Below are 25,421 nucleotides of genomic sequence, written 5' to 3' on the forward strand. Positions count from 1 at the left end.
TTGGGCTAGTCCACGGCTGTCCCTTCATCCCTTCAGATAGCTAACATGAAAATGAATCTTTAATCCACCTTGCATTGTTGTAAATATATCTTCTGAAAGCTTGCCATGGAAATCACACAGGTAAATTTTAAAAGTGAGTGAAATAAAATGCAGAGAACTTAAGTAACTTATCCAATGTCGTGGAGCAGAGAAGGGACGCATATTCAAGTCTTTTGACTTTCAAACATTCTCTTTCAGAGGAAAATGTCACAGCTTTAAAATGCTAGTCTATGTATGAATTGTGGCACTTAAGTTATTTTAAAGTTGGAGGATTGGAGAATAAAGATGTTGAAATAAGTTCCTGAACTTTTAATAAAATGTGAAGATAATGCGTAGATCACCTATGGTGTAAGAGTTGCTAGAAATTATGGATTTGCATTCCTTAGTTTATATGGAATATTTAGCCTTAGCGTAGATTCACAATATGGGGAATGCCCACATAAGATAGCTGGAGTCTGCTCTTAGCTGCTGGGAAACTAGTGAACTACAGCAGCTCTCAAGCTAAGCCACAGATGGTTAGTATAGACATGGGCAAGTTTGAGTGGGAAGCCCTGGGAACACAAAATTCAGGGGAAAATGAGTCCTAAATTAGTTCACATTTTGATAAATTTCTGTAACATCCACTCAAGCAAAATGTAAACTGGAGCTGGACTACCTGGGTCCAAGTGCAGTCTCCTATATGCTGATTACATGACCTGCCTAGCCAGTTAAATTGGTGAGCAAGTCACTTAACTCATAGGACTGTAGTTAAGACAAAAGGTGTTAAAGTACATAACAGGTAGATAGCAATCATGGTATGACTACTAGCTATTAGTAACAGTAGTAGTAGTGGTGGTATAATTATCAAGTGTGGTAACCACATTGGTTTCTCAAAGTGGTTCTTTCCACCACTTTCAAGTTGCCAAACTACTTTTTTGTTCCAAATTAAAAGAATATGTCCTTGAGGTACATTTGGGGTCCCAGAATGATAATGGATATAAAATATTGAAAGAAAATTAGACCAGTAATTCACCCCATTATTCTATTAGTGTCTTATTAATAATCAATAAATTTTATAATAGACACCTTTGCGGTACTAATCCTGACACTGAATATATAAAAGGTAAGTTTTTAAATTAAAAGAAAATTAGATATTAGTGGCACTATTAATTGCTCGTGACAATAATAGTAGAGGCATGATTCAGAATTTGTCTTTGTTGCCAGAGGGGCAGAAGAGGGAAAGGTCTACCGAAGGCTACACATAATATTGATCAGTAATATGCCACAGTTTATATCAGTAAAAGTTTTTCTAAAACAAGAAGCAGGAAGAAACGGTAAATGGCTGAGCGATTGCAGAGTAGCTTTGGTAAGCAAAGGAAAATGAAATAATAAGGTGTAAGTGGGGCAATACAGGAACAAGTACAACCTCTCAATACTTTATAAAAAGCTGACTTTGATATATTTAGGAAAACTAAGATGTTGAAGTCTTTCAGTTTTGTAGTTTTGGTTTTTGAAGCAATTTGTTTCATCAGTGTTATACAACCATTACTTCTATTGACAATGAAGGAACTACAACAGTTGAATTATTTTTTATGAAGACAAATAAGGCAAATGTTACCTAATTAAATTAAGTACAGCTAAACAGGAAAAGAAAGTAATACTACTGTATAAGAGCAGTATACTGTATAAGATCCTATAGCCAAAGGAAAATACTGCCATTATATGGAATATTATCTTGTAAGTCAGACTGGGGCTAAGTCTCTTCTAAAGCATGTTAAAAGTAATATGCCAAACAGTAGCTCAGTATATTCCTTTTATAATACTGTTTTTTTGCCACAGAATAAGTATATAGTCTTCCAAATGGTTTTTATACCTGTGTCAATGTATGTGTTGTTTTACAAAAATAAGACTATATAATCTATAAGTTTCTATGTCAATTAATAGCTCACAAATATATCCCATGTTACTGAATTATATACCATTATCATCATTCTAAATTGCTATATAGTATTTTAATGAATGTATATTCACTAATTTGTTTAATCAAAATATTTTTGGGATGAATCTGAAAGACAAATATGATAAGCGAACTTTAGCCTACAATCTTTTAAAATATAATTTTCATGCTCCAAAGACAATGCTCCTATAATAATCAACCATAAAAAAGTGGATTTTTTTCTGTAACAGATTTCTTATTACATGAATAATCTAACCTAGTCTGATATGTAAATGAATTAAGTGAAGTCCTGAAATTAAGAGTAAATATGTGACTCTGGGATATAGACACAATTTTGTGGCACCACAAATTGAGTCACTCAATAGGATGTATGACATTTTTAGATATTAGAAACTTAGTTCAATTTTAGATACAATCATACTTTCGAATGTCAGTATTGCTCAACTTTATGGAAACACATTCTCTCTTTCTAAACATTTTTATTTATACAACATATGAAGAATCAGTTCTTTATACTTTAGATACATTTTTCTAGCCAATGTTTTCATTTTTAGAATGCTACATATTTGAAAAATATTAACATAAATTTGTTTAAAAATTTGATACACCATGGTACATCCATTTCACAAAATATTATTCAACAATAAAAAGGAACAAACCATCGGTACACACAACAACTTAGATGGGTCTCAAGGGTGCTATGCTGAGTGAAAGAAATTCATCCACACGTAAAAGGTAAAATTGTGTTTATATGCTATTCTTGAAGTGACAAAATTATAGAGATGAGGAAATTCTACATGTAGAATGCCAGGGTTTAGGAGTAGAGTGGAGGGAGAAAGGTGCATTTGATGTGAAACAGTAGCAAGGAGCCTTATGGTGATGCAATAGTCTGTATGTTGATGTGGTAGTTATTTATATTTGCACATGTGATAAAATTTTGGAGAAGTACACACACACACACACACAAATGAGGGCATGTAAAACTGGTGAAATTGGAGTAAGCCTTGAGGATTATACCAATGTCAGTTTCCTCATTTTGATACTGTAGTATAGTTGTTGCAAGATATTGTCATCGGAAGAAATTGAGTGAAAGGTATGTGGGACATCCCAGTACATTTTACAACTTCCTATGAATCTATACTTGAAAAGAAAATTTAAAGTAAATAAAGAAAATGGCTTTAAACTTAAAGGATCATAAAGGAAATTTGATGTTAGGTCTTTTAGTTGTTTTTTAAAAAGAGAGACTACATTAAGAGAAAATGATTTTTCTACCAATAGTGCCTTAGGTAATATTGGGACCTGCCTAACTGTTGGTCCAACTTCACAGTATTTTATATGATAATTGCCTATTCACTTGAGATTAAAAATAGCCATATGTATTTCAGACAAAATTATCTTTGAAATTAAAATACATCTATGAAGAAAGTTTTATGTATCCTTGAGAAAAGCATGTAAAATGTTTAATATAGCATCCTTAATTCATTTATGTATTATAATTACATCTCTGCTTTAAGAATAAAAGGTATAGTAAAAAGCCTTTAGTAGTTTAAATACATTCTAACTCTCTTTTAAGGACAAATAGCATTTAATTGAAAAACTTTTTATAATAATTGGAAATAATAAGTTACAATATTCACCATTTTCATTATCTCATTTTGGCCTCTATAGTCTTGTGAGTTGGACAGAATGAGGATTTATTTTCTCCATTTAAAAGATTAGTACCCTGAAGTTAAAAGCTCCATTGTTAATAAGTGACAGAGGATTAGATCTTAACTCTGATTTTTACAACAACCTTGTGGTAATCTGTTATTGCTACATTCAAAGTTATTATACTTTTGTTTTACTTTGGTTTGTGAAACTTAGAAAGGTCAGTTTAGCAGATGTATCTGGGCATCTTCTATGTATTCATTGCATGGTGTACAAGACTCAACCAAATTCTTGTCCAAAATCTACTGGCAAACTAATTTTGTAACTTTGAGTGATTTCAGTCCTCTTTGAATTTAGTTCCCTCATTTGTAAAATTAGTATTAGAGTTCACTTAAAGCTTCTATGCTATTCTACTACTTTGTCAAATCTATATTCCCTTCCTACTACACTGAGTTATAATCCTCCTAAAAGTTTTGGAGTGGCTTCCTAGAAGCTAGAAGGCTTGACAATTATTCATTTACCACCAAGCTGTACTGATTTTTTGAGCTATAACTTTATACATAATATGAAATTATGCTAGCTAAAAAACACTTTCATTTTAATTTTATTTTGCCACTATTTCTTCAGAAAAAGATATTTGCATATTTGGGAATCAACAACAAAATAAAAAATGTCATCAGGTTTTAGTACTCTTGAAATCCTTTCTCCACTGAACCTTAAGATAAGAAATAAGCTCTTTGTGGGGAAGTTGGCATATTTATTTTAAGTGCTAATTAGAATATATCTACATTTTGACCTTGGTGTGCTGAGACCTCAGCCTCTTCATCCAACTGGAGTTCGTGGACATGTGGTCAAGACTTCCAGCCTACAGTTATTTTTCAGGATATGTAATGTTTATGGTTCCTAGGTTTTATGTGATGTTTATAACCTTAGTTGTCTCATCTTAAAACAGACTCAGCCAATGATTTCATGATTTTATTACCTATGATTTTATGTTGTAAGTTATATAAAAGCTTACTTAGCCTCTAGAAATATCTCTTTCCTTTTGATTCATTATTACAAATTTCCTTTAAGGTCAAGGACCACATCTGATCACAGAGAACACTCATCAAAAAACCTGGAATTTTAGTAGACAAACAGTTGCAGAAGGAATACATCTTACATACAATTTTGAAAGAAGCAATATTCTAAAAAAAATTGAGTTGGGCCATTTTTGTAATTTCCAAAGATTGTGTTCCTTAAGAGGCAGAAAGTATAGATTAAGGGATATTGCTTATGTCTTACCAAAAAATATATGAATATTATATACCTATTAAATCTGGTGGCTAAATGAAGCTTCAGAAAAAGTGCTCCATGTTCATTCCTTCAGCTTTTGAGCAAAGAATAGATGGTGAACTGAAAGGAAATTTTTCTGAGCTTCTTACTGTCAAGATTACAAGGAATATGGCCAAATCTATCAACAATCCTTTAGTTTTTAAACTGAGACATTTGGAGATGAAAAGGTTATAGGAGACTGTACTCATCTGCTAGGGCTGACTAATACACAAACTGTTCCTGTCCTTCTTGGGACTGAACCAGCACAAGCAGAGGACCCTGAAGTTGTAACTTTTAAAAGAACACAATGAATTCATATTTGAATAACTGAACAGAACATTTCTTCCAAGTACTTTCATATCCTTCAGAATTAAATCTCTTTGGCAATTTACAAGCAATAGGAAGTCCTTCTAGAAATGGTGATGCAAAGACTTAGGACTCATATTTAGTCACTAAATTTGTAAGAGGGTAGCAAAGTAAAGATTGCCTTGTTAATTGCCTTGTCAGCTGTGAGCAGGATAACGATAACATTTACAGAATGGGATGCTATTATTAAGGGGTAAGTTTTTTTCTAAGAGTTGCAACCACATAAGCCACATCATTAGTTTGGTTCATTTCAGGTGACTCAATCAAATAGTGAAAAAGTGCGATTTCAGCAGATAGTTTCAATATATTTTACTTAGAGTAAGACTATTAACATCTGTGGTACTAACATTTCCCAAGTTTTCAAATGAACATTTAACTGCTGCAAATATTTGCATCTGTACTATTATTTAACATCTGAAATTTGAAACTATACAGAAGTGTTGAAGTGACTGGGTGGTAGGTCAGGGTAATTAATAGTAGAAAAACACTTATAAATAATTGGACTTTGTTGAAGGTTCTTCTGGAAGGGAACACACGTGGAATAAAATTTTCTAAGCCAAAATAATTTGGAATTTAAGAGAGTGGTCATTTTGTCACATTACGGTACACATTGACATTAGTATTACAAATGCTAGCTATATAAGAAACAACTCGAAATGTTAGTGGCTTATTATAATAAAGATTTATCCTGGTTCACAACATAATGAGGAGTGGAAGCTTTACTCCATGTGATAATTAAAGAACCTTTAAGCTCCTTTCTTTCTGTGGCTCCACCATCCTGTGAGGCCTTGGAGTCTCCCACAGGTTTGCATCCAGTGTTAAAGCAGGAAAGAGAGTGCAGACAAGGTACACTTACTCTTATGTATCTTGGGCTGGAGGTGTCACACATCATTTTTGCTCTTATATTGGTGAGAACTAGCAGCATATCCCCACTTACATAGTAAAATATAGGGAAATGTGACCTGACAGTGTCCTCATACAGAAGAGAACATAGGATTATCTCTGCCCAACACTGAAGAAATGCAGTAGAAATATAATAATAGCAGTTCAAATCCATGAACTGAATCCAGGATGTATAGCTCCAGAGTTCAGGCTGTTAAGTTCCATCTATACTGCCTCTTCTTATGAAGAAGAAACAACTTGTTGGTGATATATAAAATATGCCATAAACAGATGAAAGTAAGAGACGAGATGCTTTTAATTCAGATCTAACATTTTTTGGATGTCTATTTCTAAGAAATTTCTAGGCAAAGCAATTCAAGGGCGGATTAGATAATAAGGTGGCCCCCTTCTTGATCTCCCCACAGCTTTCCCTTTGATTAACCTAAAACTTTTCATACATGTTCTTTCTCCTCTGAGGCAGGCCTGAGATAAATATGAGGTGTAGTTTGAGGATATGCAACCTATAAAGAGCTAATGAGCAAGGCCTCTGGGACTAGCCTGCCTTGATACAGGTCCCATCTCTGTCACTTATTAGCTGTCACACCTTGGCTAATTGCTTAATCTCTGCATGCCTCAGTTTTATTGTTTGTGAAATGTAGGTAATACATATACATATAGGATAGAGTTAGTTGTTACAATTCAGTGAGTTAATACATGTAAAAAATTAAGTCAAATATCAGGCATAGACTAAGTGCTATATGAATGTTTGTTTAAATTTAAGAAGAGAGAGATAGAGACAGAGACACTGAGTACCCTGGGAAACCAAATGGAAGGAGATAATTTTTAAGATCTTGGATTTTGAAATGTTTTCTGAGTTAAATGAAAATAAACATGCTGATAATGGGGTGTGTTTTCCTTAAATTACCAAAAGTCAGTTTGAGATTACTTGCCAAAGGTCAGTTTTATTGGAATAATATATATATTATGTACAAGGACTATATATGAATGTATATTTGATTTACCACTTGCCTTATTCTATGTTATTTTTTATGGGCTAAATACTAGTTTTCTGAAAATATTTTTATGTTTTGGATGACTCTTTTTAAGTAAATGGGTAGTAGATATAAAGTATTTTTCTCAATGATTGATAAAAAGTATGCACTCAAAAAAAAAAGTACACACTCAACAAAATAGATTCTTAGTCCTTATTCCTGACCTGAAACTGGCTGTTTCTATTATGTAGAATCCTTAAAATTATTATTTGAGATGTGAGTAATCTAAATATATTATTTGGTGTGTCCATATATATATGGTAAATACCTTCAATTTGAAAAAGTGATGGGGTAAAGATTGGGATAAAATGACACTCAAGTTTTTAACATATGTTTAATTATGAATTAAGGAGCCTGGGTAGAATATTACCTAATGTACATATAGAAAATAATTATTACCCAAAGAAATTTCCTGTCCAATTTTAGTGAAAGATTGACTTGTATGACAAGGTTATACAATAAACTGGTGCTGACACAAACTTTAATTACATCAGTGAAAATGTACTTGCTATAATTTTAAGGTAAAAAGTTAGACTCTGTTGCTCAAATTGCACTTACTTAAATTACAACCAACACAAAGAAATAAAAAGTATCCAGATTGGCAAGGAAGAAGTTAAACTGTCACTGTTTGCAGATGACATGATATTGTACACAAAAAAACCCTAAAGTATCCACCCCAAAACTACTAGATCTAATACCTGAATACAGCAAAGTTGCAGAATATAAAATTAACACACAGAAATATGTTGCATTCCTATATAATAATGATGAACTAGCAGAAGGAGAAATCAGGAAAACAATTCCATTCACAACTGCACCAAAAAGAATAAAATACGTAGGAATAAACCTAACCAAGGAAGTGAAAGACCTATACTCTGAAAACTCATGAGAGAAATTAAAGAAGATACCAATAGATGGAAAGACATCCCATGCTCATGGTTAGGGAGAATTAATATTGTCAAAGTGACCATTCTGCCTAAAGCAATCTACAGATTCAATGCAATCCCTATCAAAATACCAATAGCATTCTTCAACAAACTAGAGCAAACAGTTCTAAAATTCATATGGAACCACAAAAGACCCCAAATAGGCAAAGCAATCCTGAGAAGGAAGAATAAAGCTGGGGGGATTATGCTCCTGAACTTCAAGCTCTACTACAAAGCCACAGTTATCAAGACAATTTGGTACTGACACAAGAACAGACCAATGGAACAGAATAGAGAGCCCAGATATAAACCCAAGCGTATATGGTCAATTAATATACAGTAAAGGAGCCATGGATATTCAATGGGGAAATGACAGTCTCTTCAACAACTGGTGTTGGCAAAACTGGACAGCTATATGCAAGAGAGTGAAACTGGATTATTGTCTAACCCTGTACACAAAAGTAAATGCAAAATGGATCAAAGACCTGAATGTAAGTCATGAAATCATAAAACTCTTAGAAAAAAACATGGGAAAAAATCTCCTGAATATAAACATGAGCAACTTTTTCCTGAATGCATCTCCTTGGGGGGCAAGGGAAACAAAATAACAAATGAACAAATGGGATTACATCAAGCTAAAAAGCTTATGTACAGCAAAGGATACCATCAGCAGAACAAAAAGGCGTCCTACAGTATGGAAGAATATATTTGTAAATGACATATCTGACAAGGGGTTAACATCTAAAATATATAAAGAACTCACATGACTCAACACCTAAAAAGCAAATAACCCTATTAAAAAATGGGCAGAGGATATGAACAGACACTTCTCCAAAGAAGAAATTCAGATGGCCAACAGGTACATGAAAAGATGCTCCACATCACTAATCATCAGGGAAATGCAAATTAAAACCACAAAGAGATATCACCCCACATCAGTCAGGATGGCCAACATAGAAAAGACTAGGAACAACAAATGCTGGTGAGGATGCGGAGAAAGGGGAACCCTCCTACACTGCTGGTGGGGATGTAAACTAGTTCAACCATTGTGAAAAGCAGTATGGAGGTTCCTCAAAAAGCTAAAAATAGAAATACCATTTGACCCAGGAATTCCACTCCTAGGAATTTACCCCAAGAATGTAGGATCCCAGTTTCAAAAAGACATATGCACCCCTATGTTTATTGTAGCACTGTTTACAATAGCCAAGATATGGAAGCAACCTAAGTATCCATCAGTAGATGAACGGAAAAAGAAGACGTGGTACATATACACAAGGGAATATTATTCAGCCATAAGAAGAAAACAAATCCTACCATTTGCAACAACATGGATGGAGTTAGAGGATATTATGCTCAGTGAAATAAACCAGGTGGACAAAGACAAGTGTCAAATGATTTCACTCCTCTGTGGAGTATAAGAACAAAGCAAAAACTGAAGGAAAAAAACAGCAGCAGACTCACAGAACCCAAGATGGACTAACAGTTACCAAAGGGAAAGGGACTGGGGAGGGTGGGTGGAAAGGGAGGGAGAAGGGGAATAGGGGCATTACGATTAGCACACATAATGTGGGAGTGGGAGCATGGGGAAGGCAGTATAGCACAGAGAAGACAAGTAAGTGGCTCTATAGCATCCTACTGCACTGATGGACAGTGATTGTAATGGGGTATGTGGTGGGGACTTGATAATGAGGGGGAATCTAGTTACCATGATGTTGCCCATGTGATTTCATATTAATAATACCAAAAAACATATATATATATCAACATTACAATACATAAATCATAGTTTGTTTACACAATGTAAATCTATACAGCAAAGAGAAGGAACAACCTGTAACCATACTCAGCATTGATGTATCTCACAAAAACATAGTATTGAGGGGAAAAAAATTTAGACATAGAGGAATACATTTTGTATGATTTCATTAAGTGTAAAAAAGATGCAAAATTAATCTGTAGTTAAAGGGTCAATGTAGTAGTTATCTTTATATGAAGCAGTCATTGGGTGGGGGGCTTAGTTTTCATGTCATGTTGATGTTTGATTGTTAATCTGAGTGCTGGTTACATGGGTGTGTGCTCTTTGAAAATTCATAATGCCTGTACACCTATGACTTGTACATTATTCTGTGCATTATACTTCAGTAAAAAGCTCATTTCAAAATCAATTGCATTTCTATACACCATTGCAAACAGAAAAGGTGTATAAAAATCATAAACACAGTAAGAAATAACCTTCAACACTTAACAACATGTGTACTCTCTTCTTAGGTAGAAAATTATACCATTCCGTTAAAGGACATTAAACATGACCTAAATAAATAGATATATTATTGGATTAAAAAAATGCAACCATTCCTTGCCTGCAGCTTTCCAACAACAGAACACTTATGACAGAAACCATGGTTTGCAAAGTCTTCACATGCAAACTCCTCTTTGGTTTAAGTCCATCAAATCAATTTCTTTAAAACAGTTCCTCAGCCTTGACACCATTGACATGTTAGGCCAAATAATTCTTTGTTGTGGAAGCTGCCCAATATAAAATGTTTAGCAGCATGTCTGGTCTCTTCCTGCTAGATGCCAATAGCAACCTCCAGTTGTGACAAACAAAAATACTTCTAGATACTGTCACACATCCCCTTGGGGATCAAAATTACCTCAAGATGAAAAACACTGTCTAAAAATATTGGAATAATAACAAAATCCCGATTTTTTCATATATTTTTTTCCAAAATGCAGGAAATGATTCTCAATCTAATTTTTTTTTTTGGCCAAATGAAGTTTTTTCAAATAAAAAAAATTTTTCTTCAGTAGTGATTGGTTTTTAAAAAAACACCACCCACCCACTCACAAACAGCTGTCTCTTTGGCAAGGGAAGAGTTCAGGTTTAGCTGATTTTTATTACAGTTGTTGGAAACAAATTGACAGCTGCTAAATATGAGCCCTGTAGTATAATAAACCTTTGAAATTAACTTCCAAGCCAATTTTTATTCTGTTGTGTCATTTAAGGAGCGGATGCTTCTGAAAAATTTTTCAGTGTTGTCCTAACAGGAAAAAAGAAATAGTTGATAGTTTTATCCCTTCTCTTTTTTTCCCTGTTCACATCTAAAATCACATTTCAGGAAATTCTTAGTTCTAAATATCTCCTAAAATTGTTTGAAACATAAGTTACAGTACATTACTGGTGGTGTGGATCTTTAATGCTTACTCTTAATTGAGATTTAGACTCAGTACCATTCTGTGATATGTGTACATTGTTAGCACCATATTTTAATGTCCCTTGCTGTAACAGCCATAGAATGAGGTCATTTAGATGTTTTAGCACTAATGCTCTTGCATGGGCTCTAATTAATGTATTTCTTACTCCATAGTACATAATGCGATAGTAGAATTCCTGGGATCTACTCCCAATAACTATGAAATGTAGAATATTGTAGTTCTTATTTGGAAGAACTCCCTTGTTATATGCACTAGTCTTATATAATGAAGATACAGATCTTTATGACATCTCTCTGTGATAATATTCATAGTTGTGAATTTCCACAATAAATGGAGGATGGTGACACTTGGGCAGAGGAAGGGATGAGCAGTCTTTGAAAGAATGAGAGTGACTCAAAAGAGAAATGCCACAAATTCAAGAGCAGTGTAGCCAATGTAAGGGCAAATTCACCTGGACAAAATTGGGGTTCATAGCTCCAGTGAATAGGGGATAAAACTTAAAAGAGAATCCCAATAAAGAGAACAATGTGTTATGAGGGATACAGAGAGTGGTAAATTCAAGGAGAAGCACAAAACTAGAGATGGAACTAAAGCATTAGAGGTGACAAAATGGGTGAGCCAGTCATTTTTACTGATGCCCACAAACATCTGAATTTTTTTAAACTTCCACTAAATGATACCTTCTTTGGTCTAGAGTGTTAAGGAAAAAGTCTTATAAAACAAATTTAGCTCATAGAAATAGGAAAGACTAAAGGAGTGGAAGAAGAGAACCTATCAGTTTTGGAAGTACCATGTTCTAGGTGCTTTGCCAACTCTGAATGGCTTTTTTGTTAATCAGAGAATAGCTATGTGGTCTTGATAAAATCTAACAGCTAAAGAATGGGTTTTGAAGTAATAATCCATGAAGAATATTTCAAATTAATAAAGAATAAGAAATCATATTCTTAATTTTCCTTTTGCTTGTAGCTCTCAAAAACATATGGAAACTTGCCTTTTTAAATTTAGAAAATTAATAATACAGTCCTAGGATTATGCACTGAAGTACTTTTTAACACCATCTTTGACAGAGTTTAATATATCATTCCTGTCTTTCACCTTCCCACTAAATGCAAAGAAACTTCTCAAAACAATCCTCATTCTCCAACATAATCTGATGGAGTCATCAAGTATGTGTGTGTCATTACTAGTACTGTGGCCCAAGGTCAATACGGAAATAAATGTATTGATAAAACAGCCTACTGAGAAATTTTTCCTATTTGTTCTCCTCTTTTAAGTAAACAAAGGAGTAAAACTCCCCAGCAGAGTAATGTCAGAAAATAAACATTTATGTATCAATGTGAGAAGATAAAAAAGTTTAGACCTGGCAATGAATGGCCAAAATTTCTCTGATCTAGCTTTCTGCTGTAAAAGCAAACATTGAATTGTTTTACCAACGAGGCAGATGAGAAATATAGAGAGTAATGATTTGCCCATATGAGACCAATACAAAGCTGACTTGAGGATGAGCAATAAGATCTCCTGTCTCTCAAGATAATGCACCCTCTATTTAATAAAGAGCTGGTCTGCTATCCATGGTTCTGAACCAATGGAAAGACAGTGTTCATATATTCTCTGGAAATTTTTGTGCATGTATTGCATTCTACTCAAGAAATTAAGGACAAAAAGACAAATAAGCTTGCCGATTGAGTGGCTGGCTTATTCATTCATTTATTGCCTCAGAGAAACTTAAAGCCTGTGTTTCAACATTTGACTTGTTAGTTGATTGCAATTCAGAGCATTAAAAAAACCAGAAACTTTAAATGCTTCTTGCTTTAAAGATACTTATATCTTCTCTTTCTGTCCTTTAGTAGATGTTTTCTTGCATTTATGTAAAATACACATATAAAGGAAAGAAGTTTGTTTCAGCTATTCAGATGAAAGCTCCTTTCATTGTTTAAAGGGAATGCTTTTTTAAAAATAAATTATTTCAATTATAAATACTAAACACCCCTTAAAGAAAATTTGGAAAATATAGAATTATAAGAGAAACCCCTAATGACTGTACATTGAAACACAAATATTACAAATAATGCTGTTTAGAACATCTGTGGGCAGAGAACATTTTTCTGATATAATTATTTTAGGACAGATTCTTATAATTACTGGATCAATGATTATCAACACTTATAAGACTTTTAATAGGGGTTTAACACTTTCACAGGAACTCCAGCAAGGTATCCGAGTTCTGCTTCAAGGGTGCTCACCAGAATTGACTATTATCATTAAAAATAAAAATACAACTTTATTAATAATTGCTCAAAATTAAAATGATATAAATTGTTTATTACCCACAAATAATGGGCTGTGGTTCCTAATTTTAGAGTCATGATGTGAAAAAGAAAAATGATCATTTGTCGGCAGTATAAGGAAGAGGAAGGAAGAGCAGTAGGCGGTTTAGATCTGCCTGGATGTCTACCTCTGGGTTAAGCATCCCTAAGCAGCTGTGGATTTTTATTTTTCATTCCATACATTCTCCCCCCAACCCCCACCCCCTAAAGGGTGCTTGTGGAAACTATAAATGGTGTTCTAATATGTACTGTGCAAAAGGCGTAACCATTTAAACATGTAATTTATTTATAATTTGGGGACTGCTATTATTGAGGTCATAGATTGGTAGTGTGTTTATAATGAGGTTCTGTGTAATAAGCTCTACTGAATACACACAAGCTCCTGTTCTGATTAATACCTTTGTGCATGTTATTATATAATCATTACCACTTAGCAGCCAACCTTACAGGAGGGAAGGGAAAAAAATAATCTCCCAAGTTCAGTGGGTCTGATTTGTTTGTTTGCATATAATAGTCATAAAATCATCCCCATATTTTGATGAAAAACTCACCTAAGGGCATAAGCACAAAGAAAACAGGTAATTAAAATTAATGAAAGAAAATCAGTAATTATGTGCACAGCTGATCAACAAATCACTTCAGGTGGTCCCAGAATTTATTTATCTTGTTTCTCTGTGGCTCATATGCTGATGTGACTAGACAGTTTAGAGATGTTCACCTATTCACATCTACTGCCTTCTCCCTGGGAGATTTGCTGAAATATAGAACACTTCCATCTTTTTGTGAAGAGAGCAGCTTGATATTATTGTAGTGTTTTATGAGATGTTTCCTATTAATTCCTAAAACCATGGTTCTCCGGGTATCCTGAATAACTTTTCTGGCTAGGCTAACAACCAGGTTGGTTCCTTTGAACTGAGAAGCCTGGGAATATGGTCTTCAGTATTTTCTTTGTCTTCATTATGAATATAAAATGTCCCAACTATTCTTCCTTATATCTCATTACAAAGAACACATTCTCTTAAGCAAAGACAGAGAAATCCATTTTAGGCTTCCTCCTTGGGTCCTTCATAATCCCAAGAACTCCTGCCTGATTTCAACTACTACTGTGTATGGACGTGTATATATTGTACCTGTGTCTTCTGCAGCTACAAGCTTACAGGCCTCTTGAGGCTGTTTTCATTGGAGACCTCCAATGTAAATCATGGCTCAGTTTTGTAATGACACTTTATGGCATAATTATTACAGCAGGGGTATATAGAAATCTACAGAATGCTTTCTTTCCCTCTGTCTCACTGCTCACCAGTGAACCAGCAAAAGGGTTTACTGTTGCAGTGGGCCATTTATAATCCGTGTTCCACAGTAAATTTCTAATACATTCCCTTTGATCTCAGTTTGGTGTTATAAGTCTCCAAAAGAGACATAGAATGTTATTTCCAACCTTTTGTAACTTCTGTTTTGGGGGCAATGTGTCTCAAATTATGTGCAGTATTGTAGAATAAAAGTAGCATGGAGTCATTGGCAAGGACTGACTTTTAATGAAGATGGCATTTGTCATGGGCTATCCTCCCTACAGTGTGTGAGACACCAAGGAAAAATTCTAAGCCTACCCCAATTTAAAGTTATCCCAGGCAGAACATTGGATAGGCCAGATTGAGCAGGCTGCCTGGAAGAGATTTTCTCATGCAGTGCCATCCAGCCAATCTGTTCCTGGCATCACCAAAGATACTCAGGCTAACTGGCCAACTTGTGCTCAGAATTACAGCTCATAGAGTTGATATCAGAATGTGACTTAGCTTGTTTAATTTTCTGAGAACTTTAAACTCAAAGTGTTCTTTCCATTCCACTTACCTGCTTGTTAAATTGAAGAGACTGTGTGTATCTTCTAGCCGGTCCCCAAATTTTACAGGTGAAAAAGCTGAGACTTGGAGACATTATGAGATTTTTCTAAAATCTAAAGCAGGCCTGGAGCTCAAATCAATGAAGTCTCTCTCTTGAGACCTGTACGCTCTGCTCCACACCTCTTCCTGTCACAGTTGGGTTGGGGGATGCTATATTGGCATATAGAGCATTGAGGCCAGATAGGCTGCTTAACAACCTTCAATTCACAGGACAGCCCCCACAACAAAGAATTACTTGGATCAAAGTGTCAATAATGAAGAGATTGAAAAATCGTGGTCCAAACTACTGAGCTGTTGGAAATCTTTCTAAATTGCCTATTGGGTTGTATAATTGTAAATTTTTTTATTTTCTAGACAAAGAAGCATTCAGTCTACAGAATTTGGTCCAGAGCAGAAATACATATGAAACCATAATGCAACGATCCAAGAAGGTGTATCAAATATTTTTTTTTTTAACAACTTGTGAGAAGGGAGAAGCAAGCCTTTTATCTTTTATTCATGGATAGAGGAGGTCAGTGATTGTCTTAGTTTGGGCTTCCTTAATAAGATACCAGCCTAGTGACTTAAACAGCTATTATTCTATCACAGTTCCTGAAGCTGTAAGTCCACGATCAAGGTGTTAGCAGGGTCAGTTTCTAGTTAGAGCTCTCTTCCTGGCTCATAGATGACTACTTCTCTCTCACTCATTGGTCGCACAGTAAGGAGAGAGAAAGAGAGAAGAGAGAGGGCAAGGGTAAGCTCTCTGCGTCTCTTCTTCTATGAGGACTAATTCCGTCATGAAGGCTCCACCCTCGTGACCTTTTCTAAACTTCACCACCTTCCCAAGGCCTGTCTCTAGGTATCACTAGGTATCATCACAGTGCCGGCTGGGGCTTCAGCATATGAATTCTAGGGGGAAGGACAATCCATTCATAGCATCATAGCAGTAATGATGCCAAAAGTCTAAAAGTCACAGCTGCCCTCTCTCTCTGGGTGCTCAGCAGCCACTCAGTCCCCACACTGAGCCCAGTGCTGACTTGGGAGGGACTCAGTAGGTGCTTTTTGACCCCCTCCCTGCCTGAGAGCTTTCATGAGCTGCTATTTCCCAAGAAGACATGGGGGATGACTCTCTCCAGGAGGGAAAAAATGTGCAGAATTGTCTGAAGCCCATAATTTAAGAAGAAAATGAGAGGTAAAAATGCAGGGTAGCTAGAAAAGGGCACCTTGTCAATGGAAAGATCTGTGTGTTTACTGACTTTCTTTTTTCCCTATCTCTCCTTAATACTGTGTAAATTTTGAATTGTGTGTTACCTGGTATGGTTCTCAAATAGATAAAATGAAGCCATTTTCTTTGTTATAAATTGAGGATATATATATACATATATATATATATATTTTTTTTGCATGGGTGTGCATCCAGATATATTTTTTCACATATAATAGGAAAAACAAACTAAAAGTGGCAAAGTCTCAATGCTTGGATATTTGCATAATGTACCTTCTTTATGCTAGTGAATTTTATCAAAAACATGGAAGAAAATTGCCATGGGGTGATGGCCTCCTGCTGTTAAACAGATTCTACCTGTTATTTGCAAAGCCAGGAACAGTAGAGGTATACAAAATGTCCCTTAATCTAGTGTGTAATTTGGAATATCCTGAATTATCTAAATCACAGAGGAAAACAGAAATTAGAAACAAAATAAAAACGTGTACTTTTCCCAGGGAAGAAGTGAAAATGTTGGAAATCAAATGGATACTTTAAAAAGTAACCTATTCATGTAATTGTAGATTAATGATACCAAAGAAAAAAAGATGATAAAAAAAAAAGTGACCCAGTCATGAAATGTATCCAGCTACAAATAATAATTTACAGGCTCCAGAGACAAAGGGCATAAGAAGTGTCAAAAGCACAGGAAAACCAGATCCCCTGTACATGAATATAATCTACCAGAACTGGGTAGCTTTAAAATACATCTCTGTGGTAATGACCCTATGGTTATGCACAGATTTTATGGTTGTTACCTGTAATCTCTCTAACATCTCATTGGGAAGTTCTGTGCTCTTGATTTCTGGGACTGGATTGTCTTATTTCAGGAGGGGCTCTTTTCAGGATCAATGTTGGATGATCTTGCTTTAAATTTTATTATTTGGCTGTTGAGAAGCGGTGGAATGGAAAGGACAGTGGAGCAAGAGGCCCACACCTAGATGTTAGTCCTAAGCTCCACCACACACTCTTATGTGGCTCAGGCTCAGCAAGCCACTGATTTCTGAGCTTCAATTTCATAAAGTATAATATAAGGATAATAATTTGTAACCTACCTGTGTCACTGGCTTGTTGAGAATTCCATGCTGGACAGAATATATGAAAACATAGGCAAATGATAGCATGCTATATCTGAGCTAACTATAACATCATTATTTTAATGGTTATTATTATGATTTTTAAATGCTTATTATTTTAATGATTACTATGGTAGTTCTGTTGCTCTTGATTTTTAAATATTTGGGCATTTACTCTTCTCAACTGAATTGAATAATCACACCAGCAAATATTTGTCATGTGCTTAAAAGTACCAGAGGGTTTTTTTTCCCTGAGTTTGACATATATTAACTTATTTAGTCATCTCAACAATACTATAAAGAAGGTAAGATTATTCTCATCTATTTTATAGAGATAAGAAGGAATTGACTGAAACAGCTAGCAAGTGATAGAGTCAGGATTTGAGAGACCAGATCTTTGTTGTTAAGAGCTGTGCTTTGTGGTGACATTGTTGTGATGTGAATATCATATAAATGCAACTAGCATAGTGGCTGATTGAATCAGAATTTAAAATACAGCATGCCACCCACATCCTTATTTCTAATATCAGCTCAGAAGTCATCTCTGTGGTAGTAATAATAATAATAAACATAATGAACAAGATGCAGAGACTTTACATGGATCTTTTATCATTTACAATAAACCTAGTGGTACATACTCTTATTATTATTGTCCTTATTTTGAATTGAGAAAACTGAGGCTCAAAGAGGTGAAGTAACTAGACCAGACTCCTGTAATAGTTAATGGTTGAGCTGGGTCTTATCGGGACTGTCTGGTGCTAGAACCTTTATTCCTAATCATTAGTTTATGTTACTTCTTCTATGGCATATTTTTTTTATTTTCTACCATCTTGCCACATTCCTTCTTCTTGTACAATACTGGATACTGGACAGATTTTCTGAGGCAATGAAGGAGTATTATAATCATAATGGCCAATTCAGGGCAAAGCTCTGTCTTATGTATTATTGTTGATATAAATCAGTTGCAGTTGTTGTTAATTTTCGTGGCAAAGAGAACTGATATATTCTTTTAGAGAAGCCTTGTGGTAGGATCCATCATCTAAAGAAAGACACTCAGTGCATATGCATATTAATCTGACAGATGGTCAGAGTTTAAAGCCCAGATCTTATTTCTGCATTGCCTATAATAAATAAACCATATTGGAAGGTTTGAGTGTACAAAGAGAACAGAGAGAATTGATTTAGGACTGCTTGCTAGATGACCTTATTTTACATTAATATATCGACTGAATTTTAAAAGTCATGCCCTTCATAAAGCGGCCTAAGGATGTGTATGAAAATTAAAACATTAATGCAAACACATAAAACACAAAGTGGCAGCAGTATAAAACACACAGCAGGAAAGTCCTTTGGGGTATGCTAACAAAAAATGGACTCGTTATGCATGTAGGTATGCACTACTCCCTAATGACTTCAAATAATTTGCATGCCAAATGATTTCCATGGAAATACTCATTATGTCATTGGTTCATGATTTTTTAACTGGGTCTTTGTGGGCTGAAGGTCATTGCATTATACTAAGGCCAGTTTTGGCTATTGCACACAATGTGCAAAAGCCAGGTGGGACTCTTAGATATCATTAGTGTCCTCAGTACTCTGCTGATTGGCTGAAAAGTTAGACTTCCCTCATTCTAGCTGTGCTTCACCATGAAGAAGACCTAGTATATTTTGAACTAGAAGCAATGATAGTAAATTGGAGCTAAACACTCCCCTTATCAGAATTAAAGTTTCTTAACGACTTTCCTGTGATACATATTTATTTGTTTATGCTCTATCTTGTCTGAAATGGGTTTCAGATGTTTTCTTAGGAGTTGCTGCTGGTGAAGTCTGGTTTTAGAAGCAATACTCTTAGGGTATGGATGAGCCAGAGAGCACATGTGCATTCCCAAAAGGGTGTCCTGGTTAGTTCTCTCATGGACTAGAAAATACAATTCTGACAAGGAAATGATTGTAGGGTAGTGGGAAATGTGTTTATGCATGCTGCATCTGGAAAGAAGGTAAGGAATTCCATTAGGATTGAAGGCTAAAATGAATGAGTTTTCATTCATTCTGAAAGCCATATGTCAATAGATAACCCAATACCAAACTGCCAGTTTCAATGGCCATGTTTCTACTTTACTTTTATTTTTTGTTTCTGTGTGTATGTTTTATTTTCTTTAATGTTATTTATTTTTTATGTGGTTTATGGTAGTTAGGGAAACAGAGATAAGTATCTCAGTTTTAGAATCTGGTTATCTCTATCTCCACACAAGGACTTTAGGACCTGTGCCCACCCCAGATTTCAAGAAGAAAATCAGCTTGCGGAATCCTTCAAGAACCTTCCTGCATCTTTGATAGGTTCACTCATTTGTTTACGTGTGACTTCCCTCATTTTTGCTTTTTTTCTAATTAAAATCAGTGCTGAAAATATACAGACTAAGAGAATGATGAGAGTCCAGATATACTTGGATATTTTTAAATTAGGCAAATGTAATAATCCAATAGCACAAAAATAATTATTATTCATAATAAGCTTAAAACACTTCATAAGGCATTATTGCCTTGGTTATAAATAAGTGCAAGAAAAAAATCAGGAGCCTGTGGGAACAATAGCATCTTCTCTTTTTGAGGAAGATAATTAGTCCTCTTCTGATAGTTGCATAGACATTAGTATACTATAAGAGTGGATTGAGCAGAGAAAGCTATGACTGTTCATCAGTTTCTAATAAATTTTTGTAGGCTCCTCTTCAGAGCAACCACATGTACATTTACTGTTTTATTCTCAGCAAGCAAAATGGGTTTTCAATTGGCCAGTGACCAGGAAGATAAATCTCGAGTTGGAAGAGGGCATCACTTAGTTTATTTCCTGTCCCTCAGGCAGTTATGTCTGAAACTCTACCAAAAATACTTGCTGTTCATTGCATTTTTAAAGATACCCAACCATGAAGGTGCTGTGACTATTCCTTTTATCCTTCCTCCAATATGGAAACTCTAAATAATTTATTCCTTTGGTGTCCAACTAGACTTGATTTTTGCATGTCCGTCCTCTTTTAGTTAAGGTTATAATATTATCTTTTTGTCCCCAGTCATTTCTTTAGAATCATCCTCAAGCAGCTAATGAATGCTATCAAAGTTGACCCAGTTGAGTTCTCTTACTCCCATGTTCAAAATTCCTGGCTGATCACCACGTATTTCCATATATTTACAACTCCTTATTATAACAATGTTTCCCAAACTGGGTTATAAGTTATTAGTGGGACCTAAAATGTATTTAGAAGGTCCTATAGTTTCTTAAACAACCAAGCTAGATCTCTTAGCCACACCAAACTTCCCAACACAGATGTGAACGGTTTTCTTTTACCTCTTTGATTTATTCTGTCCCTGTTGCCATGAATTCCTTTCCCCTTTCTCATCCACTTCATCCATATAACTCCTATTTAACATTTTGGCTTAGATCAGATACAAGTTCTCCCAGGAAACATCCCTGAAATCCTCTTTTCCCAGTGGGGCATTGTGCTCCTCTCCTGATCTCATGGGCTGCTTTCCACAACTATAATATAGTACAATGAAGAAGAGAGTGGAATCCTAGGAGCCAAATGCCTAGGTTCTTGAGTCCTGACTCTTCTACTGCTATTCGTGTGAGTTTCAGCAAGTTGCTTAACTACTACATGTCTTAGTTTCCTAATTTGCAAAATGAAAATAGTTATAGCATCAATCTTGCAGAATGATTAATTAAATGAGTTAATGTATGTCACCTGCACAACCTAAAATACTCAATAAATATAAACAAGTGTTAAAAATCATAGTGATATGTTTGCTTCTGTCTGTAATGAACATTCTCTGTATGAAAATTCATATTCTGTTTGAAATTGCTTCTGACAAACAATATTTCCACTACTCTTATCTGGATGCCTTAGAGTCATGAATTGCTTATGTTGGAGTGGAAAGGAAAGAGTACAATGTCCTTTGTAGCCACCAGCTACCATTGGGATAAAGAAGTTGTGAAGAGGAGAAAGTCACCATTAGCTGCCTTAAAATTCCTGGCAAGAATCTTGGGTGAATCTGGCTGCTGAAGAAGCACCTGAAGGTTTTCTTTTGTGGCTGCATTTATGTAAGTTCTGAGTTTGTCAACCACCCAATCCAGAGGCACTTTGTAAAATATATGTTTGGCCTCTAGCTTTCCAATTTCTGTTATATATCATTAAACCTGCCAACAAACAGTCTTATTTAGTCCCCAGGGTCAAAAGATTCTGGCAACCATAAAAATGTCCCAGTTGATTCATCATCAATATGCATATGAGGATGAAAACAAAAGAAAATGAAAAATGGAAAAAAAAATCAAAGCTCCATTAAATCTGTTCCCTTCCCAATAAATGTTCTTTTTAATAGCTTCCCTTACTCAAGTTTCCACTCTTCTCTGAACATCAATGCAACCTTAAATGAACCTGATTTTCCTTAAAGGACAAATTTTGATGCTATTCAAATTTTAGCCAGGATAACAGTATAAAGCTACCTTCAGTTGGGTGTATTCCTGGCTTGGGGGCTTTAATTCTGCACAGGTAGTGTAGAAGTAAGATGAATGATTGCTAAATTTGCTACCGTGCCAACTGAAATTGGTTTTAAAGCTACTATTAATTTTCCAATTTCTAGGATTTCTGATGCATGCTTTTAATGTTTGCTTTGTCTCTCTCTACCCATCATGAAAATTCTGAGCCACTGTCTGCCATCAATGTCCATGGCACTCACTGTACATGGTCTTGAGGCAGAGACACATCCTTCTTATTAAAAGGAAGATTCAGTTTGCACTCAAACAAGATATTGCCCCCAGTTCAATCAGAATAACTGAAAAAAAAATCTTTGAAAAAATGAGACCATTGAGATTGAAAGCAGTGTTCTTTGGCATATTTATTTCAGAGCAAATGCTCATGCATTTTGATATTTGACATACCTCTAAATCCAGTCCTCTCTAGTGGAAAGATAAACTGGATTCATAGATGTCTTTCCTCAAGAGTGGATCAGGTGTGTAATCCTGGGCCATTACCCAGAGGCATGTATACCAAGACCAGTCCACAACTAGATGTGAACCACTGGGCCATATATTAGAATCACCTGGGGAGCACTTACAAAATTGCAGTGCCCAAACTGCACTCAGAGCAATTAGCTCAGAATCCTTGGAGGGAGAGAAACCCAACATCAGAATTTGTTAAAGATCCCGTACCAGAGTATGCAGTCAAGTTTTAGAATAATTATTCTGAGAAGATTTAATAGAGAAGGATTATAAGTCCAATGATTTATTAATTAGTTCTGTGACAATACTTTCTTATTTCTTTTGAATTAGGGAGCAAGTAGTAGTAAAAAGATCATTTTTATCCTCATTTCTCTTTGAGAAAAGGCATTTTTCAATTCCCATTGGTTCTTAACCTTGTGTGGTTGCCAGTAGAACCAGATGCTAGTGCAGTAGCTGTATTTTTTAAATATCAAAACATGTGTTGTAAAATTTACAGGCATAAATGAGAGCAGAACAAGATGAAATGGCCTTTACTTTTCACCTTCATGCTGAAAGAGAGATTCCTCCAAGGAAGGACAATTAAGTTCTTGGGAGGATGTTCTTTGATCTAATTCCCTAGAGATACACTAAAATATGAGGGTTGCTCTTTTTGGCAGGGAATTATCAGATACTATAGTGCATTGGGAGGAGAGGCAGAAGAGTATATTTGATCATCTCTGAAATTTTTAGTTCATCATTAATTAATGGGCAAGCTGCCTTCTCTGTAAAGCCATTCCAAACTGATCTAACCCTTCTTAAAATGTTCTGGAACTTCACTCTATGCCGCAAAAAAGTGGCCAGTCATTGTAGGTACCTGCATGTTACCAGCCTGTGAGTAAACAATGGCAGTTAATGACCAGATTATATTGGTGCTGAGCCTCCATCCGATTTGACTGAAGATTTCACAAAACTCTACTTCATTACTTCTAGTAAATGTTTTTAGCACCACTGAGATGCGTATACATGTCTGCCAATTAGTCCTAGTTGTAATTGATATCTGAAATTAATTTTTCATATTCTAATAATCTAAGATTCAATTTGCTTAAGAATTTTCAGCTTAGGCTGCACATGAAATGTCTCCTGACATTATATATTAATTGTTCCAAGGACATTCAATACATGGGTTGTAGCATGTACATTAGTTTTCTATTGGTGCTACACAACAGATTATTATAAAATTGCAGCCTAAAATGGTACCCATATATTAGTTCACATTTCGGTAGATCAGGAGTCTGGATGGGCTTAATTTGCTTCTCTGCATGAAGGCTAAAATTAAGGTGCCAACTCGATTGGGCTTTTATCTGGAGAGTCTGAGGATGAAACTCCTTCCAAGCACCTCAGATTATTACCAAAATTCAGTTCCTTGTGGCTACAGGACTAAGGTCCCAGTTTCCTTACTGGTTGTCAACTTGGGGATCATTCTTAGCTCTGAGGAGTGGGTCTGCCGTCCTTGAACATGGTGCCCCTCATCTTCAAGCCAGTAACAGCATGATGAATTCTCATGCTTTTCCATCTATATGAATCCTGCATGGTTCTAATGCCACTCCCATATTTCAGGTATTTGTTAGAGTAACACCCCAATTCTGGTCCCAAAATCTGTGTTAGTTCCTGTTGCTGCATGATAGATTACAACAAATTCAGTGACTTAAAATGACCCTTCCATATTACTTCACAGTTCTATAGGCAGAAGTCCAGGCAGACTTACATAGGGTGTCCTCACAAGGCTGAATACAAACCATCAACTGGGCTGGACTCTTACCTAGAGGTCTAGTGAAATAGCCTTTTCCAAATTCATTTAGGTTGTTGGTAGAATATGTTCCTTGAGTCTCTAGTTCTTAGGTCCCTGTTTCCTTGTTGGCTGTCAGCATGAGGCTGTTCTCTCTTTCTAGAGTCCATCCACACTCCTTCTCACGTGTCCCTTCCATTTTCAAAACAGCAAAGGTACTTTGAGACCATGCTTTACATCTTTCTGACTTTTACTTTTGCCATCATCTGGAAAAACATCTTTATTTTAAAGGGCTCATATGCTTAGATTAGGCCACCTAGTTAATCTACCTTTTGCCATATATATATCATGGGTGTGATATACCATCATATTCACAGGTTCCGTCCACATTCAGTGGGGATAGGATTATACAAACACAAGTGTCATTGCAGGTCATGCTTGGAATCTGTTCACTACAGTACCTCTATGGAATATGCAAGGCCTAAAGTTGTGCAAGACTTTAGCTGACCTAAGAATTCATATAATATGGCAAAATGATATGGGCAAAGCACGAAGGTGGATGTAATGTATGGGTCAATAAGTGTTTGCATAGTGCAGTGACTTAAAATAATTTCTAAAAGCGCTGCTCAATTTATTCTTCACAAAAGCCCCATAAGGTGAGCTAATTACTCTCATTTGATGGAGAAGGAAGCTGAGGCTCAGAGATCTTAAGTGAATTGACCGAGGCCTCGGAAATACTGTTGGAAC

At 35.4% G+C, this 25,421-nt stretch overlaps 1 protein-coding gene across 27 annotated transcripts in view; it reads left to right on the forward strand.

Annotated features, from left to right (window-relative positions):
- The window catches only part of NRXN1 (neurexin 1), a 1,077,010-nt gene that overhangs the window by 815,610 nt on the left and 235,979 nt on the right, over positions 1 to 25,421 (forward strand). The window lies entirely within an intron of this gene.

Source organism: Manis javanica, chromosome 1, assembly GCF_040802235.1.
Source record: "Manis javanica isolate MJ-LG chromosome 1, MJ_LKY, whole genome shotgun sequence".
Lineage (NCBI taxonomy): Eukaryota > Metazoa > Chordata > Mammalia > Pholidota > Manidae > Manis > Manis javanica.